Source organism: Oryctolagus cuniculus, chromosome 18, assembly GCF_051225735.1.
Source record: "Oryctolagus cuniculus isolate XC-2025 breed Fujian yellow rabbit chromosome 18, ASM5122573v1, whole genome shotgun sequence".
In the NCBI taxonomy this organism is placed as follows: Eukaryota; Metazoa; Chordata; class Mammalia; order Lagomorpha; family Leporidae; genus Oryctolagus; species Oryctolagus cuniculus.
The window spans coordinates 65,840,678-65,846,808 of NC_142884.1; positions in this window are offsets into that span (position 1 = coordinate 65,840,678).

Consider the following 6,131-nt stretch of genomic DNA (forward strand, 5'->3'; position numbering starts at 1 on the left):
CGGATTCTGTCCCGGTTGTCCCTCTTCCAAGCCAGCCCTCTGCTGTGGCCAGGGAGTGCAGTGGAGGATGGCCCAGGTGCTTGGGCCCTGCACCCCATGGGAGACCAGGAAAAGCACCTGGCTCCTGGCTCCTGCCATCGGATCAGCGCGGTGCGCCGGCCGCAGCGTGCCGGCCTCGGCGGCCATTGGAGGGTGAACCAACGGCAAAGGAAGACCTTTCTCTCTGTCTCTCTCTCTCACTGTCCACTCTGCCTGTCAAAAAAAAAAAAAAAAAAAAGATTTAATTGAAAGTTACAGTAGAGAGACATCAATCTGCTGGTTCACTTCCCAAGTGGCTGCAACAGCTAGGGCTGAACGAGGACAAAGCCAGGAGCTTCATCTGGGTCTCCCATGTGGGTGTTAAGGGACCCAAATGCTTGGGCCATCTGTTGCTTTTCCCAGGCCATATGCAGGGAGCTGGATCAGAAGTGGAGCAGCTGGGACACAAACCAGTTCCTATATGGGATGCTGGTGTTGCAGGTGGCGGTTTTCCCCGCTGTGCCACGATTCCAGCCCCTGGTTTAGTTCTAAGACACGATGCAGAGATGACACTTTGGAAAACAAAAAGCGGCCCTTTGGATGCTGAATTTAACTTGCATCCTCTTCTCTCACATACCTTTCTGCTGCCATCTGTTGTTGGAGTCACCTGTTCAATTCCAGAGTCTCCCTGCTCTCACCTGGATTAGAGCAGTTGTATTGTGTACTTGGGCTGTCCAATGAATAAAGAGATTGGGGGTGTCACGTTTTAAGCAGATGTTTTTAAAAAGTGAAGTGCAGCATACATAAGTGCACGAGGTACAGTTGTACAACTTGAATTTTTGTAAAGGATGTGGTCATAATCACCAATGTCAAGAAATGGAATCACTGGCACCTTATGAGTTGTTCTATAATTCATTTCAGTCATTACATCTCTGTCGTCATAACTTGTATTGACTTCTATCACTACGGGTTATTTTGCCTGTTTTTGTAGTTTTCCATAAATTTATTTATTTGAAAGGCAAAGTTACAGAGACAGAGCAAGAGAGAGAGAGAGAGAGAGGTCTTCCATTCCACTGGTTCACTCCCCAGATGACTGCAATGGCCAGAGCTGAGCCAATCCAAAGCCAGGAGCCAGGAGCTTCTGGGTCTCCCATGCTTCTGCAGAGACCCAAAGACTTGGGCCATCTTCTACTGCTTTGCACAGCATAGCAGAGAGCTGGATTGGAAGAGGAGCAGCTGGGATTCGAACTGGCACCTTTACGGGATGCCAGTGCTGCAGGCTGAGGCTTTAACTCACTGCCCCACAGCACCGGCCCCTAGTTGGAAAATTTCATAGCAGTTCTGAGATACACACAATGTTTATCCACACGTTACATCTTAGGAACACTGAAACCTAGCAGATTGATGGGTGAAGGTTCAGGTGATTGGGGTATTCTGTCCTGTGACTTTGGTGCATCTCCGATTTAGCTGCAGCCACGGTGGACAGTTCTGTGCAAGCGAGAACTGCCCTTGCACTGCTGAGATCCTTCCATGCCTTCAACATTCTGCCTCAGCCACATTTTTAGAGCTCACTTGGTGAAGGAGCATAACCTACGCATGCATGGGACACGTTAATCTCAGGAAAACCCTTAATGAGAAGAGCCTAAGGATAGAGCTTCCAGCTTCCTACCTTTCAAGGGGATAATTGTAGGAGTTGATCCTTTATCTGGAGGGCTCCAGTGCTCATAGCATCGACGTTAACACCTTATATTGACTTTTCCTCCTTTCCTGCCTCACTCCAGCTTTAGTTGTGTCTTCTGAAATCATCTCCTATATATCCAAGTCCCTTGTCTCCAGTTCTGCTTTCATGGGAACCCAAACTAGAGAGCAGAAGACAACTCCTGAGTGGTGATAAAATTTCTAATATTCCAGTCATGGATATTAGCAGTTTACATGAATGGAATCTTAGATGTTAGCTGATGGTCCACACGGGCACTTTCATGATGAAATTCCATTCTGTTTTCAGTGGGGACTGTACTTTTCTAATTTCTGCTTCAAAGAAGCTTTCTTTGACAGTGCTATGTTTTTCTTTGAAATGCTTAATTTTAAACAGGCTAAGTGGTTTACCTAACTATAGCTGTGTACCCAGGAGCTACAATAGGGTGCATATAACAGTAACCAGCCTGTCAAGAGGACCTGATGATGCCTGCCACTCTGAGATTATCAATCAATGTAAGGATTTGAATTCCTAAAGTAAAAGAATCCTTTGAAGGATTACCAGAACATGAGGTGACACGTTAGGTTCTAGTTAACTGAGTTCAAAGAAACATAGGATCAGTATCTGGATCAGATTTAAAGTACAGTTGGAATGGCAGGGGAGGAGGCATTTAGCCTAGTGGTTAAAACACCCTGCATCCCATATTGAAGTACCTCGGTTTGACTCCTGTCTCTGGATTTTGACTGCAAGTTCTTGCTAATGTAGCCCCCAGGAAGGCAGCCCCAGGGAGGCAGTAGTGCTCGCTCAAGTAATCAGATTCCTTTTACCCACATGGGAGATCTGGATAGCGTTCCCAGCTTCAGACTGGCTGTTGTGAATCAGCAAATAGAAAACTCTCTTTCCCTGTCTCTGTATCTCTCTCTGCCTCTCAGATAAATTTTTAGAAATACACAGAGTAGGCCGGCGCCGCGGCTCACTAGGCTAATCCTCCGCCTTGCGGCGCCGGCACACCGGGTTCTAGTCCCGGTTGGTCGGGGCGCTGGATTCTGTCCCGGTTGCCCCTCTTCCAGGCCAGCTCTCTGCTGTGGCCAGGGAGTGCAGTGGAGGATGGCCCAAGTCCTTGGGCCCTGCACCCCATGGGAGATGGGGGAGACCAGGATAAGTACCTGGCTCCTGCCATCGGATCAGCGCAGCGCACCGGCCGCAGCGCTCCGGCCACGGCGGCCATTGGAGGGTGAACCAACGACAAAGGAAGACCTTTCTCTCTGTCTCTCTCTCTCACTGTCCACTCTGCCTGTCAAAAAAAAAAAAAAAAATTAAAAAAAAAAAAAAAAAAAGGAAATACACAGAGTACAGTTAGAGCACCAGTTTGGAAATCAGTGGTTCTGAGGTCAATCCAGCACCTTGGAGAGCTCCCTTAACACCCAGATGGGGCAGAGTAGCACCCTGGACAGAACCACAGTCTTCCCGTTTCCTGCTTTAGACCTCTGTATTTGGATGGCAGTATAAAAAGGCCTTTCAGCCCTGGGTGCCTGGAGATGGCAGTCCCCTCAGTTCCATCAGTCTTACAGAAGGCTCTCTATGCTGAGAGGGACTGGGATTCTTTTTCTTCCTTCCAGGGGACTTCAGCATCAGAGCTGATAATTGGACTCTCTCGGGTACTCTGTGGGATTGGGTCCTAGGATCACAGGATTATTCTTGAGGTCAGACTCCTTTAAGTTGGGAAGAAATATGGTTTGCTATGTAAAGAAAGACATTCCGAGTTCTTTGTGTATGAAGAACTTTCTGTGTAAGAAGCAAGCTGTTGGCCAGCGCCGCGGCTCACTAGGCTAATCCTCCGCCTTGCGGCCCCGGCACACCGGGTTCTAGTCCCGGTCAGGGCGCCGGATTCTGTCCTGGTTGCCCCTCTTCCAGGCCAGCTCTCTGCTGTGGCCAGGGAGTGCAGTGGAGGATGGCCCAAGTGCTTGGGCCCTGCACCCACATGGGCGACCAGGAGGAAGCACCTGGCTCCTGGCTTCGGATGCGCCAGCCGTGGCAGCCATTTTGGGGGTGAACCAATGGAAGGAAAATCTGTCTCTCTGTCTAACTCTGTTGAAAAAAAAAAAAAAAGCAGCAGCAGCAAGCTATTGTGCATGTGAGAAGGCATGCTGTGATCACTGGGAAGACAGGAGGAGAAAGGTCTTCTATCCAGTAGTTCACTCCCCAAATGGCCACAACAGCTGGAGCTGAGCCGATCTGAAGCCAGGAGCCAGGATCCATTTTTAGGTCTCCCATGTGGGTGCAGGGTCCCAAGCACTGAGCCATCTTCTACTACTTTCTCAGGCCAAACAGAGAGCTGGATCAGAAGTGGAGCAGCCAGGACTCGAACCAACGCCCATATGGGGTGCCGGTGCTACAGGCGGAAGCTTAGCCTACTATGCCATGGTGCCAGCCCCAATGCAATTTATTTCTCCACACAGTAGATTGAGTGATCTGTTCATGTAACTCAAAATATCAACGAGTAAAAGAAAAGATTGTTATATTGAAACATCCTTGAGCTCCTGGAATTATCTCCAACCAGACTTTTATTGCTTCACCGCAATTTTGAAGAAGAAGCAGAAGTACCATCCTTAATCTGTCTTCTTAAAATTGGAAACATCGAGGCCAGTGCTGTGGCACAGCGGGTTAACACCCTGGCTTGAAGCACCGACATCCCATATGGGCACCGGTTCGAGACCCAGCCGTTCTACTTCCCATCCAGCTCTCTGCTATGGCCTGGGAAAGCAGTGGAAGATGGCCCAAGTCCTTGGGCCCCTGCACCCACATGGGAGACCCGGAGGAAGCTCCTGGCTCCTGGCTTCAGATCGGCACGGCTCTGGCCATTGCAGCCAATTGGGGAGTGAACCAGTGGATGGAAGACCTCTCTCTCTCTCTCTGCCTCTCCTCTCTGACTCCTACGAGATGATCTGCTTTCTGAGCCTAAAAGTGACATCCATCAAGTACTGCAATGTAATCTCCAAGTGTAACTGCCAAATCGTGGGGACCATTTTCCTATCTAAGAAAGAGAAGCCTATGTAAGGTGCTCATTTTGGAAAACAGTGGAGATCAGAATCAGGGCAATGCAGAGAAGGGCCCATGGCAACATTTGGTGTCATGATCCCAGGCAAAACACACATCCTACTCCCAGTGGCAGACACAGAAGAAGGTTCTACCCAGAAGTTGGGGCTGAAGCCGCTGGAGCATGTCAGCAGCAACTGCTTTTCGCTCCCCTCCTTTGTGCTGAGTTTTGTGCTCCAGCTGAGAATAATGAACAAGACAGACACAGTCCTTGTACCCTGAAGCTACCAGAGAGGACAGATACAAACCACTGCCATTAAAATATACAAATATGTGAGTACTGACGAATATGAGGTGCTGTGCTGGCACGTTACTGCAGAGGGGACCCACCTTATTCTGGTGGTTAGGGCAGTTTTGCTTGCTAGGGGATATGGAATTTGAACGGACACTTCTGGTGATTGTAAAGATGGAAGGTAGGAATAGGAAGGGGCAGGCATTCTGGGTTTAGAGAACAACACGCTTAGCAAGTGGGACTGAAGAGAGAGGGAGATGTGAGGGGGCCTGCCACCACCATTCAGTGCAGTAGCACTGGGGGGATCAGAGGTGTAAAGAAGAAAGGGTTGGGGGGGTTAAGAGTGGTCCAATCCAGTGGCCTTTAAAGCTGTCTCCCCCCTCCTCCAGAGCTCATTCTGGAATTTTATGGGAGGTATTTGTTATGCTCGGCACAGCTGATGAGGTTGATGGCAGCACTGTGGGTGAGACCAGGCGTGCCACAAATCCCACAATGCACAAGATGGTCTGGCCTTATTGAAAAAAAAAAAAAAATCCAGACTTCCAAATGTCTTGTTGGTCTTTCATGTAGGTGAAAATCCCATTTATAAATCTAGGACTTAACACAGTTCATTTTTGCACAGTTCTAACACATGTTGATGTTCCAGAATATAAGTAATACATAATCAAGAGATCACACTGTTTAACTCAGATCTTTACTGAAAACTGCTCACCATTTTGGATCACACTTTTGTGGTTTCTGAAACACCAACGTAAGACATGGTTTTGCAGCTGTGGCATTCAGTCAAATTCTCTATGTAAGGGCAAATATCTGGGCACTTCACTAGCTCTCCTATAGCAGTCACCATTCAGCACTTACATATCTTAGTGGTATGTGTTTTTTAAAATTACAAATTATGGGGTCTGGCGTTGCAACATATTGGGTAAAACTGCCGCCTGCTATGCCAGCATCCCATATAGGTGCCAGTTCCATGTCCCAGCCAGCTCCCTGCTCATGCCTGGGAAAAGCAGCAGAGGATGGCCCAAGTGCTTGGGTCCCTGCCACCCACATGGGAGACCCAGATGAAGCTCCTGGCTCCTGGCTTGGGCC